The sequence below is a fragment of the Euprymna scolopes genome, chromosome 23 (assembly GCF_053919585.1).
Source record: "Euprymna scolopes isolate OS-2025 chromosome 23, ASM5391958v1, whole genome shotgun sequence".
In the NCBI taxonomy this organism is placed as follows: Eukaryota; Metazoa; Mollusca; class Cephalopoda; order Sepiida; family Sepiolidae; genus Euprymna; species Euprymna scolopes.
Window position 1 is genome coordinate 44,384,484 of NC_136504.1, and position 13,924 is coordinate 44,398,407.

At 33.9% G+C, this 13,924-nt stretch overlaps 4 non-coding genes across 4 annotated transcripts; 3 read left to right on the forward strand and 1 right to left on the reverse strand.

The window, feature by feature from the left end:
- Positions 1–204: 204 nt before the first annotated feature.
- On the forward strand, positions 205–286 carry Trnal-uag (transfer RNA leucine (anticodon UAG)). The gene has a single exon. It is a non-coding gene; the product is annotated as a tRNA-Leu (tRNA).
- A 5,706-nt stretch (positions 287–5,992) lies between these two features.
- On the forward strand, positions 5,993–6,074 carry Trnal-aag (transfer RNA leucine (anticodon AAG)). Its single transcript has one exon. It is a non-coding gene; the product is annotated as a tRNA-Leu (tRNA).
- Positions 6,075–9,883: 3,809 nt separating this feature from the next.
- Trnal-aag (transfer RNA leucine (anticodon AAG)) lies at positions 9,884–9,965 on the forward strand. The gene has a single exon. It is a non-coding gene; the product is annotated as a tRNA-Leu (tRNA).
- Positions 9,966–12,649: 2,684 nt separating this feature from the next.
- Positions 12,650–12,731, reverse strand: Trnal-aag (transfer RNA leucine (anticodon AAG)). Its single transcript has one exon. It is a non-coding gene; the product is annotated as a tRNA-Leu (tRNA).
- Positions 12,732–13,924: the final 1,193 nt, after the last annotated feature.

The following is a 13,924-nucleotide window of genomic DNA, read 5'->3' on the forward strand; positions in this document are numbered from 1 at the left end:
GTCTTATAGATTTTATTTCATCATTATCGCGCCGCATATTGATCGATATTCTCCGGTGAACAAAACCCGTTTAAACGAAAATAAACTGACAGAGGAAATTCTAATATAAAATAAATAAAACATGCTCCGCTAGATTTTTCAATGAACGTCACTCACTGCCAGTGTAAGATATATATAATATAACTATCGAGGTGGTTATCGTCTGGTAGCGTGGCCGAGCGGTCTAAGGCGCTGGTTTTAGGCACCAGTCTCCTCGGAGGCGTGGGTTCGAATCCCACCGCTGCCAATTATTTTGTTTGGTTATTAAAAAAAAAAAAAAAAAAACAGAAAAAGCAACATAGTAGCAAAGATCATGTTTCGCTGACATGCCTTTTGCCAGTAACAAGTGTATATAAAATATACGGCCTAATCACGTTGACACATCGAGCGCCTCGCGCACCTCCTGACATTTTTGGCCCGCGAGTGAAAGATCAAAGTCTTTTTTCTTGTTTTTACACGTAAATAAAAAAATGTTTTAAACAGTTAGGCTATAAGTAGGACGTCCCCTTATACGAAAGAGTGAATGCGGTATTATGATGAAAGAAGATACTAGCTAAGAGAAACGTTTGTTTAGTTCTGGAGTGACAAGGATGACCAACGTCCAACGACCCCTAATCCCCTCCCCCTTTTGAGTTGGCTTTGTGCCTAAGTTTTTTGTTCGGTTTGAACTTACATTGTAATTTTAGCCTGAATAAAAGATTTAATATGTCAAAGTGTAGTATCTGTTCTGTGAATGCTGCAATGAAAGCAATATGTGGGGGCAACCCCACATATCAGACCATTGCTCTTGAAGCAATTAGTTTTGGTCAATGTAGGGGGAACCCTTCATACCAATTGTACCCTTTTAACCATGCGAGAGTCCTCCCTCGGGGGGGGGGGCTTGTTCCCCCTTCCCCTCTCTCCACATTAAAAAACGACGCTGTGTTTAATTTGCTCTCGTGGGGAAGCAAATAAATAACCACCAGTTTCTGTTAAGTCTAACAGCATTGAGTCTGGCCAAGACGTAAATGGGTGGCAGTTTAGGAATACCAGGTGCTGTATGTGTTCTCCGCCTATCTCGGCATCGTTTCCAGCCTTTCTAGATTTCCTTATTAGGAATGCTTTAATACAAGTTTTCATATGATGGCTATGAAGCGTCATAAAAGTGAGGCAACTTATAGCTTAACTAATTAAAAATATCCCAAGCTACTAGTTTGTTTGGAATATTAAAACAATAATAAATAAAAATTTTAAACAAATTTTTGTTATGCAAGCTGCACTGCAGCTGCATATATTGTAAATCTTCGTAAAATTTTCTGTTTTTATATATTGAAATATTTGTGGAACTACAGAGGAGATAATTTTTCCCGGGCAATAATTAGTAGGTATCTGTCTGTAAAAAAACAAAAACAAAAAAAAACTGGTTTTCTGTCTGGATATTTGAAATATTTTCGGTAAATTTGTAGACAAACAACATCGGCACATCATTGCTAATTACATCTACCCAATTGAAATTCTATTCGTTTTTTTCTGCCATTACATATGAACACACTAAAAACTTGGTCGGGGAAAATACAATTCTTTTAACATGTAGTAGGGAATCAGATTAGTATATAAATTTAACGTAAAATGAACCCCATTTCCGAACAACTCTATCTAAAAAGATAGCAGCTAACCAAAAATTGTTTTTTTGTTTTTGTTTTTTTTGTTTTTTTTTTTGTTTTTTTTTGTTTTTGTTTTTTTTATACCAAACCGTAAAACCACACGTGACCGCTTAAAAAGAGTAGAACCCTCTCCCCCTCCTCCTCCAAATAATAAATAAATAAAACACGGAGGATTTATCTTAGGCACCGCCAAAACTGGGGGAGGGGGGCAGGTAAGTACTTTTTGACGGACCGTCTTTTTAAAAATCTACCAAAAATCAGGTAATTATCCAATCAATACGAAATTTTCAGCGATTATTAAGAGAAAAATGAACTTTATAACAGTGTACTTATTTTTCATAAACGATATTTATATATATATATATATATATATATATATATACATATATATATATATATATATATAAATATATATATATATATATATACATATATATATATATATATATATATATATATATATATATATATATATATATATATATATATATATTTACTTACAAAATCCACCTTGTTTTGAGGTGGTACAAATATGCTTAAAATAATCATCTGAAAATTAACACAACATATTGTGTTGTTGTAAGGGACAGAAATATAGATTTAAAAAAAATTGTTTGCATACCTTATTTTGACGTCTGAATATCAGAACTTCGATTGTGTTTAATTATCCCGCTTTTGAGTTTTGAAGTGTGAAATTCGGTGAATATGTTAAGCAAAACAAAAAACAATTTTTTAAAAATATTTATACGAAAAAAGCCATTTTAAAATCTTTGATAAATAAATTAACAATTTTTTTTTAGCGAGCCGAATAATACATGACCATTATTAAACAGGGCATGCTTTGAAGAATCGATACAAAAAAAAAATTCGATAAATATTGTGCCCTTTGTGGTAAAAAATAGCATCATTTTTTCGATCCCGTTTGAAAACTTTCGGCTACGGTGGACCAAACGCGCTGAAATAATTATTTTTAATCTGCTTTAAATTGCCCCTCCTCCATTTTGGGGAGCCTGGCCCCCACACACATACACATTAAAAACCAAACTCATACAAATGGTCACCCATCTGGTACTGACCAGCCTCAGCTTAATAATACATTGAAATTTTCGTCACTGAAAAATAAGTTTTTTTGGCCTATTTGGTCTTCCATAGTTTGCTTTTTATCGAATACAAACGTAAACAGTGTCGATCTAGACTCTAGATCGACGCGAAGTAACTGGTTGCCTATATGAATAAGTGGAATTATTTGAAATCCAGGTACTTATATTATATATTTTTGCATATTCTCATAGAAAATCATCCTAAATCTTAGTTAGACAACAAATAAATAAATTATTTCAAAAACCTTTTTTAAAAAATATTTATGTACGTTTTTTTTGTGCAAGACAAAAATGTCAATTGTTAACTTTTTGGGAAAATTTAACATTTAAAATTTAATTAAAAATAGTAGAAAAAGTTTTACATTATTCTGTTTTCTATATGATAAAATTCAGGGTTTTATCTTTCTGGAAAAAAAAAGTACCTCAGAAATAATGGATTTTAATAAATGCAATTTCGTTTTAAAAAACAACAACAACTTGATTTTTCGGCCATTTTTGGCGGTGCCTAATTTATCTTCCATTGTGAAAAAAAAAAAAAAAATAGCAGAAAATACGATTCGGTGATGAATAGGGCTATAGCATATTCTTTTGTCTTCGTTGTTTTGACTCTCGATTATATATCCGACACAGTTAGACACAATTAATCAACCGAGAATCACATCACTGTACATAAAAACATATAAGATATTAATGGATATATACCTGAGAATCAAAACTCGGGAAAGAATATGCTGTTGTCATAGCCCTAGTGATGAGACGATGAGACTAAAGGATTGGCATAGACTTCACAACAACTTACTACTCCCCCCTACCTAAACTGGGCTATAATTGGTGCAAATACTTAACTTCATTTCTGGCTTGTACAATCGGAAACAATTTCTCATGCAAGCAGCACTTCAGCACGGAGCCAGGATTAATAACAAAGCGCCTACTACTTTCTCCTTTTTTTTTTTTTTGCACAGTTCTCTGACTCATCCTGGCCACCGATTCCAATCTCCAAATTTCTTTCTTGGGATACCATCTGACCCTGAATTCGACAAGATAACTCAAACTTTTACAAGCACTCGTCTACTTGAAACCACTATCAATTATTTCCCCTACTATTTATCTGTGCCTAAACCTAAACGTAGATTCCATGAACAAATCTCTTCCGTTTGCCTGCTTTCTAACTGACTACAATTTGACCGTCGTCAAGTCCAACGTAAACAAATTCTTGATAAGCCGTCCTCTTAAGTAATCCAATTTACCAAATTTCCACTATTAACGATTGCTACGATATTGGCCCATTGACTACTGTACACTCATTGACCCTTATCCTCGATTAGCCCCCGGGCCTTGATCAGTGGTGACTCCTTTGTAAAAAAAAAAAGGATCTAACATGGGTATAAGCGCTCAAATACTATCTTAACAATGTAACATATACATACGCATACCTACAACGCACACATATATACCGCCTTACTTTAACACATGCGCACGTATGGAATTTCGGCACTTCTGCATGACAGTGCCGTGAGGCGAAGGTGTGTGTTTTAATTTCAAGAACGACCGATAGAGGGCGTGTGTCAGTCGAACAGCGGTCGATAAATCGTATCAATCATTGAAAAAAAAAACCAACAATATTATTAAAAATTAAACTTCTATATTAAAATTATATTTTGCTCTGTTGGCAAACCAAAAATTATATTTTGATATATGTTTACACAATCTTAATGTGGGGGGCCTTAAAAACAAACAATCTTTGTGCAAACAAATATTCTTAATGTTTTATGTTTTTTAAAATTATATTTTGCTACATTATGATAAAATTATATTTGGATATATTTTGATACAATGTTATTGTGAAACAAAAACATTTATATGTTGCTACATTTTATACAATCTTACATGAAAAAAACCCAAATAATTCTGAAAAAAAAAAAACAATCTATAAATGTTTTATGTTTTTAGCATTTATTTTATTTTCACTTAAAAAAATCACTCATTCAAAAGAAATAATATTAAAACATTAAAATTATCTTTTTTTATATACAATAAATGTTTCGCTTTTCCTATATTTTTGCGTTCTCGGAGACACTTGTTTATATTTGAGGTTCACAGAACGGCCGGTAGAGGGCATTTCTTATTCAAAGAACAGGGGTCAATAACTCGTCTCAGTCGCCTCATGGCACTGTCATGCAGAAGTGCCGGACTTTCTTATAATACGAACTCTACTCTAGTTCCTACTAAGGAGATATTTATTAAACGCCACATGGACTCTCTAACACTTTTCCCATCCAGGCATGTTATTATTCTTTGGTACTGACCTTTTGTCTCTTTTCATTATTATTATTATTATTTTTTTTTATTTATTTATTTTTTTTGCATGTTAACAAAGACGTCCAATAAATGGACTTCGTGCATTTTCTATACAAGAACCAAAGTTTTCCCAGCTGGCCAAACTTGAGTCCTTGTGCCGGAAAAATATCCAGTAAATAAAACGTTGTTTAGTTAAATCGTTATTTTTATTTTTTATTTATTTTTTTGCATTTCCATAGACCAAACATGGACATAAATATCACTAAAACATCCGCTGGGTCATAAGCTTCATTTCAGTACCTTACTTGCCTGGGTGGATTGTCTGTAGGCTGAGATAAACCGCGTCACACACACACACACACAGATTAGGGCAATTTATAATAAGATATCTTTATCCTATTCCGTATTAAAAAGCTTTAAACCTTGATCAAAATAAAAGTAAAAATAAATTATTCCCGGGCAGCGACAGCTAAGTACAGTTGGAGAAGGTATTGCGTAACTTCTTTCTAACTGAGAAATCTTTTGCAAGGTCAGAGGGCTCCTCATCTGGAGAGCTGATTTTTCAATGACACTTTCCGACTCTAGTGTTACATGTCTTGCAGAGGGAGAGAAATAAATACAGGAAAGAAGAACCGGTCCTCCATTAGAGTTTGTGTGTGTGTGTGTGTGTGTGTGTGTGTGTGTATGTGTGTGTGCGTGTGTGTGTGTGTGTGTGCACGCGCATGCGCACGAGTGCGTGTGCGTGTGTGTGTGTTAGTATGGTGAGGCTATTAATAGTTTTAATGTTGATGGTATAATACTGACAAAAACGAATGCTATTTTTATATACGCTAGCAGCTGATAATATCTTTCGCGCTGACTGCTATTGTACTGTAAATATAGACGAAAGATGGGAGCATCTATCTTTGTTTAGGTAGCGTGGCCGAGCGGTCTAAGGCGCTGGTTTAAGGCACCAGTCTCTTCGGAGGCGTGGGTTCGAATCCCACCGCTGCCAGTTATTTTGTTCGGTAATTATAGCAAAATGATAAGTTGGTCAGGCGGGCACACGAACGAAAGATTTATAGCAACCATTGAATGCACTTTTATCATAAAATAAAAACTTATACACACATATATTTATGCATAAATTACAAGACAATTGATGAAAAATAAAATGAAATAATTTATTGATCAACCAATAATTTGAACAAGGAATTGTAAAAATAAAAAAATCCTTAACAACTGCGTTATCGAAAGTTCGCCTCATTAATCAGAGAATCGGCATATACAGGGTGAACCAAAAAACGGGCCCATACTCTAATTAGGCCCCGTTTCTTAGTGTTTTGTCCGAACGAAATTTAACACAGTGTATTCTTTGTCGCAGCTTCCACTGGGGTCTTGGTGTACTCACAGTCGTTGATTCTGCCATGTCCTGTAAAATAAGGGCAATCAGTGAATAAATAATGGAGATATCATGTTTTTTTTTTTTTGTAACCCTGTATATGTGTGTATGCGTGAATATATACATGCATACACGCACGCACACACACACACACACACACACACACACACACACACACACATATATATATATATATATATATATATATATATATATATATATATATATATATATACTAGGATGGGTGCCCGGCGTTGCCCGTGTATTTGGAGGTGTATGCTGAGCAAAAAAATAAAAAATTGACTGAAAATTAACGGAGTTATTGCGAAGGAAAATGTACACAGACTCACAAACAGACACACAGACACACAGACACGTTCGCTTATATATATATATATATATATATATATATATATATATATATATATATATATATATAGGTAGATAGGTAGATAGACAGATAGATAGATTTGTTAAACAAAAATATATCCGTATACATAAATATATATGGAAACAATTTTGTGTTTTCTATAAACTTTTTTCGCAAATATTATGCAAGTATAAATCATGTATAATATCTGCATGAATATAATTACAGGTAATAGTTAACTAAAGATGATTATCTCATTAAAAACCAGAAGCAACTAATAGGGAATTAATTAAAATGAATGTTTAATGAATATGCAAATTAGCTAGATCGTTTGCTAGTGAATGCAATTCCACAACCAAGATATAAGAAAATTGATATTTTCTTTTTAAATAAATAGAAAAGAGAGTTTTTAATATGAATATTGATACACACAAAAGAAAAACGATCAGTATTGTTTTTAAGCTCGATCTTTCAGACGACAAATACCGAAAAAATGACTAAAAACATTAATTTCTTCATCCTCAACTGGGCACTTTTCTACAGGGAGGGTCGCTTTTTTCACCGATATTTTCGAAATCATCCCCTCTTATTGATTGTCTAGCCTTAATGTAAACCTATGTGACTTCCGGTTTGGCGTTGGTCGTAACAGCAAAGACATCAGGTTTTTTCCCCCGTTCTTTTCCTCCTTTGCGGTACAGGTTCGAGCCTGCCTTCCTACTAACACTTTTTTTGCGCAACGCCGGGCACCCATGCTAGTATATCTATAAAAGTGAACGTGTGTGTGTGTTTGTGTGCGTACATTTCCCTACTCAATAACTCTGTCAATTTTAAGTTTACGGACTCGAAATTTGATATACAGGGTAGTGAGATATTGGAAAATCTTTGTAATTCGTGTTCGGCCAGAAATTTGGCTATTAAGGCGTCAAAGTTCAATGATTTGACCTTTGAGAACTCTACCAAAGTCCTTCGACAATTTTGGGTATATACAATTGAAATTTTAGCCCCGAAGGGAGATCAAGATTGTATTTTTTGGTCAGAAGAATAGTTGACTGAAACGTCGTGAAAAAACAATAAACAAAAATGAGGACAATAGTCCGCAATAATGAATTCCAATCAAATAATATATATGATAATAATATATATAAATTAGAAAAAAACGCTATTTAAAAGAAACATAATAATTTTAAATTTATATCCAATTTTTAATTGCAACTTCAAAGTAAGTTTTTATTTAATACGTTTATTTAAACTTTTAAAAAATGAATATTTTTTTATTTATTTGGACTATTATATTTCATAATAAATAGAAATTTCGATCAATTTAAATATATTTTGTTCAAATTTCGAAAAAGAAATATAGGTATGGGGACACGCACTAAAAATTATTTCCCCTCATATATATTACGGAAACTGCATTTTATATGTAATTTCATTCTAAACTGGATGAGTATCGAAAATTTCATGAAAATCTGACCATTAGTTGATTTTTGCTAAATTTATTAAACATGGGTATGTTTCACGTTCGGAATGCTTAATACATGGGAACGTTATTTTAAAGCGCCAATAATGTTAACAAGATTTTTATCTCGCAATTTCATTATTCTTTGCTACTGACGTCTTGTCTCTTTTCATTATCATTATGTTTGCATGTTAACGAAGACCTCCAATAAATGGACTTCGTGCATTTTCTATACAAGAAACTGGGCAAACTTGAGTCCTTGTACCGGAAAAAATATCCAGTAAATAAAACGTTGTTTAGTCAATCGTTATTTTTTATTTATTTATTTATTATTATTATTTATTTATTAATTTATTTATTTATTTGCATTTCCATACACCAAACATGGATATAAATATCACTAAAACATCCGCTGGGTCATAAGCTTCATTTCAGTACCTTACTTGCCTGGGTGGATTGTCTGTAGGCTGAGATAAACCGCGTCACACACACACACACACACACACACACACACACACACACACACACACACACACAGATTAGGGAAATTTATAATAAGATATCCTTATCCTATTCCGTATTAAAAAGCTTTAAACCTTGATCAAAATAAAAGTAAAAATAAATTATTCCCGGGCAGCGACAGCTAAGTACAGCTAGTATATTATATTGGTATAATAGTATTTGGAGAAGGTATTGCGTAACTTCTTTCTAACTGAGAAAGATATAGCTCAAGGCCGGGAGGTGTAGAGTGTGGGTAAATCAGCGCTCCCTAAGGCGCCCTGTGGCTTTCCAAAAATAGCCATGAAAATACCCGCTGGGCTGGGGGGCATTTTTTACAAGAGCCAATTAAACAACAAAAGAGTTAGAAAAGAAAAAAAAAAATTATACAACAAATAAATGTTACCAAAAGCAAGATAAATTACTCTTCTACATATCCGGATGATTTTTTTTTTGATTTTTTTTTTTTTTGCGTGTGATTTTTCCCTTCGCCCCAACATCAACATTAGACCATTCTTGCAATGATCTTTTCCATTTTGATTGCAGTGTAAGAGTGGATTATGTACAGTTCTAGGTGGTCTACTTTCCAAGGCTTTGCCTTCTCTCTTAGGGTAAGTGTATTGCTAATTGCCTGGAGCGCCTCTACCGAGGAATGCTGAGAGGGCTTCCCAGGAATCTTTTGCAAGGTTAGAGGGCTCCTCATCTGGAGAAAGCTGATTTTTCAATGACACTTTCCGACTCTAGTGTTACATGTCTTGCAGAGGGAGAGAAATAAATACAGGAAAGGAGAACAACCGGTCCCTATTAGAGTTTGTTTGTGTGTGTGTGTGTGTGTGTGTGTGTGTGTGTGTGTGTGTGTGTGTGTGTGTGTGTGTGTGTGTGTGTGTGTGTGTGTGTGCACGCGCGTTCGCACGGGTGTGTGCGTGTGTGTGTGTGTTAGTATGGTGAGGCTATTAATAGTTTTAATCTTGATGTTATAATACTGACAAAAACCAATGCTATTTTTATATATGCTAGCAGCTGATAATATCTTTCGCGCTGACTGCTATTGTAGTGTAAATATAGAAGAAAGATGGGAGCATCTGTCTATGCCTAGGTAGCGTGGCCGAGCGGTCTAAGGCGCTGGTTTAAGGCACCAGTCTCTTCGGAGGCGTGGGTTCGAATCCCACCGCTGCCAGTTATTTTGTTCGGTAATTATAGCAAAATGATAAGTTGGTCAGGCGGGCATACGAACGAAAGATTTATAGCAACCATTGAATGCACTTTTATCATAAAATAAAAACTTATACACATACATATATATATATGCATAAATTACAAGACAATTGATGAAAAATGATATGAAATAATTTATTGATTAACCAATAATTTGAACAAGGAATTGTAAAAATAAAAAAATCCTTAACAACTGCGTTATCGAAAGTTCGCCTCATTAATCAGAGAATCGGCATATACAGGGTGAACAAAAAAAACGGGCCCCAACTCTAATTAGGCCCCGTTTCTTAGTGTTTTGTCCGAACTAAATTTAACACAGTGTATTCTTTGTCCCAGCTCCCACTGGGCACTGGGGTCTTGGTGTACTCACAGTCGTTGATTCTGCCATGTCCTGTAAAATAAGGGCAATCAGTGAATAAATAATGGAGATATCACGTTTTTTGGGGGGTCACCCTATATATATATGTGTGTGTATGTATGCGTGAATATATATATATATATATATATATATATATATATATATATATATATATATATATATATATATATATATATATACAAGCATGGGTGCCCGACGTTGCCCCGGTATTTGGAGGTGTATGTTGAGCAAAAAAAAAAAAAATAAGCGGTCATTTTTTAAAACTTTAACCCCTATTATGGCACCTTAAAATTTATTGTTTTGATCTCAAATCAAGTTATTAAATTAGATCTATGTCCAAGGAGCCTATAAATGTACACACACAGACAGATACACAGACACACAGACACGTTCACTTTTATAAATATACTAGCATGGGTGCCCGGCGTTGCCCGGGTGTTTGGAGGTGTATGCTGAGCAAAAAAAAAAAAAAAAACGGTCAATTTTTTAAACTTTGACCCCTATTATGACCCCTTAACATTTATTGTTTTGGGCTCAAATCAAGTTATTAAGTTAGATCCATATCCAAGGAACGATATCGAAAATGTCAAGTGTTTAGACCCAAAATTGTCGGAGGAGTTTGGTAGAGTTCTCAAATGTCAAATCGTTGAACTTTGAGCCGAAAACCGATCACATAGATTTTCCAAAATCTCAGTATCTTGTATATCAAATTTCGAGTCTGTAGACTAAAAATTGGCAAAGTTATTGCGTGTGTAAATGTACACAGACACACAGACAGACAGACACACAGATACACAGACACGTTTACTTTTATAGATATACTAGCATGGGCGCCCAGCGTTGCCCGGGTTTTCGGAAGTGTATGCTGAGGGAAAAAAAAGGGGGGGGTGATCAAGGTTATAGTTTTTGGACAGAGCAATAGTTGACTGAAACGTTGGGAAAAAAAACAATAAACAAAAATGAGTCCGAAATAAATAAATAATACTCATCTCAATAATGAATCCCAATTAAATAATATATATGATAATAATATATATAAATCAGAAAAAAACGCTATTTAAAAGAAACATAATAATTTTAAATTTATATCCAATTTTTAATTGCAACTTCAAAGTAAGTTTTTATTTAATACGTTTATTTAAACTTTTAAAAAATTAATTTTTTTTTTTATTTATTTGGACTATTATATTTCATAATAAATAGAAATTTCGATCAATTTAAATATATTTTGTTCAAATTTCGAAAAAAAAAAAAAAAAAATACAGGTGTGGGGGACACGCACTAAAAATTATTTCCCCTTATAATATATTACGGAAACTGCATTTTATATGTAATTTCATTCTAAACTGGATAAGTATCGAAAATTTCATGAAAATCTGACCATTAGTTGATTTTTGCTAGATTTATTAAACATGGGTATGTTTTCACGTTCGGAATGCTTAATACATGGGAACGTTATTTTAAAGCGCCAATTATGTTAATGAGATTTTCGTCTCGCAATTTCATTATTTTCGTTCGATGAAAAAAATTTTAAAAAAATTATTACTTGTTTATTTTGCCTTTCTTCTTTTAAATGGTACAAAAGTTATATTCATAATATTAGCTTATAATGATGTTAAATCGTGTTACATTCAAGGGTTAATTCTGCGGTGAATTTTGGAGGTGACTATAGAACAGCAGTGAGCGATTTGTTCTAAAGTACAGATTTTCATGAAACGGACAAATGGGATGCCAGTTTTTTGGAAAGACGGTAATCCGTTTTACGTAACTGTATTGTTAGGGATCGTTGAAATAGCTTCACTATAACGCTTGCTTGACCTTGGTAGTAAGTTGTGTTAATGAACACGTTTGTTTTTAGTGTCCGGTGTTTTCCATGCGTGCATCAAGATGAATTATTACGTTATTTATCTCCCTTCCACGGCGAGATGATGTGACACAAGGTTAGGAAAGTGATATTTGAAAAGTCAGTGCTTTTGAGGAGAACTCTGACCAGCAAAAAAATTCCTTGACAGGCCCGTCAGCACTTACTTACAGGTGCCCTTCTGGCGATTAAACAAACTCCTTCTCTAAGGAAGAAGGAAAAGCTTGGATGGCTGACATTCTAGAACTACAAAGAACCAGAGACATACCTAAGTAAACAGAGAACACAACATCGCAAACGTGAAAGAAACTTGACTTTGGTTTCTAGGGAAAAACTAGGCTTATCGCTAAAATCCCACGTCTAGACGCGTTCTATAACTCATATAATATAAAATAAATAAATGGAATGGCAGCGGTGGGATTCGAACCCACGCCTCCGAAGAGACTGGTGCCTTAAACCAGCGCCTTAGACCGCTCGGCCACGCTACCGTTACGATACGGAGTGATTATCATAACGATACACCTTCGTTCTATGCGTTCACCAATTTAAGTGCTCTTTATAAATAGCTATAATCACTGAAACGTAATATTTGCTGCTAGCATTGATATAAATAGCAACGATTTTTTTTATTTGTGTTTACGAATCGCATATCTCACCGTCAAGAGTAAAACTAACAAAACATCTAACGAACGATCAGCTGACTATTTAGTTCAATTGTAGTATAGGGCCTGTTTTAATATCTTTCCTATTTCACTTTCTTTTCTCAAACTTGGGATAATTTTTTAAGTAGAAATCGCTCATAAACAAGACACCAAGCCAGTTCATATATATATATATATATATATATATATATATATATATATATATATATATATATATATATATATATATATATATATCAGCTCGGCTTTGCTCTGGCCCTATGTACTGTTCATAAAGTTATGTACATATGTATATATATTAAAAAGTTTGACTTATTTCCAGGTAACCTACATCTAAAATTCCAAGTGTTTAGACCGAAAATTAGCGGAGGAGTTTGGAAGGGTCTACAAAGGTCAACTCTTTCAACTTTAACCTCTTGGCAGCCAAATTTTAGCGCAAAAACTGATTAAAAAGCTTACTTGCATGAATGAATACCCTTTACGTAAAATTTCAAATGTTATGACCCAAAATTGGCTGAGAGTTTGCTAGAGACCGCAAAGGTCAAATCTTTTAAACTTTGACCTGTTTGCAGCCAAATTTTCAGCCCAAAATCTTACCCTATGTCTGAATACACTTTATGTAAAATTTTAAATGTTTAGACCCAATATTGGCTGAGTAATTTGATAGAGATCGCAGAGGTCAATATTTTTTAACTTTGACTCCAATTTTAACCCCCTTAACATTTATTGTTTTTGTCTCCAATCAAATTAAAAAGTTTGATGCCTTAAGTAACCTACATCTAAAACTGCAAGTGTTTAGACCCAAATTAAGAAGCTCCTCCCACAACTCCCGACAGATACAATCACAGACCTAAACAATTTAATTTACGCAGGAGTCAACATGGTAAGTATAAAGTTCAAATCAGAAAACCAGCCGGGAAAGCTCCATCGACAAAACCCGGATGGGAAATAAGAAGCCAAAATGATAAGCAGGAAGAAAGCGACGTGGAGAAAATTGAAAATTGGAAATTTAACCAGCA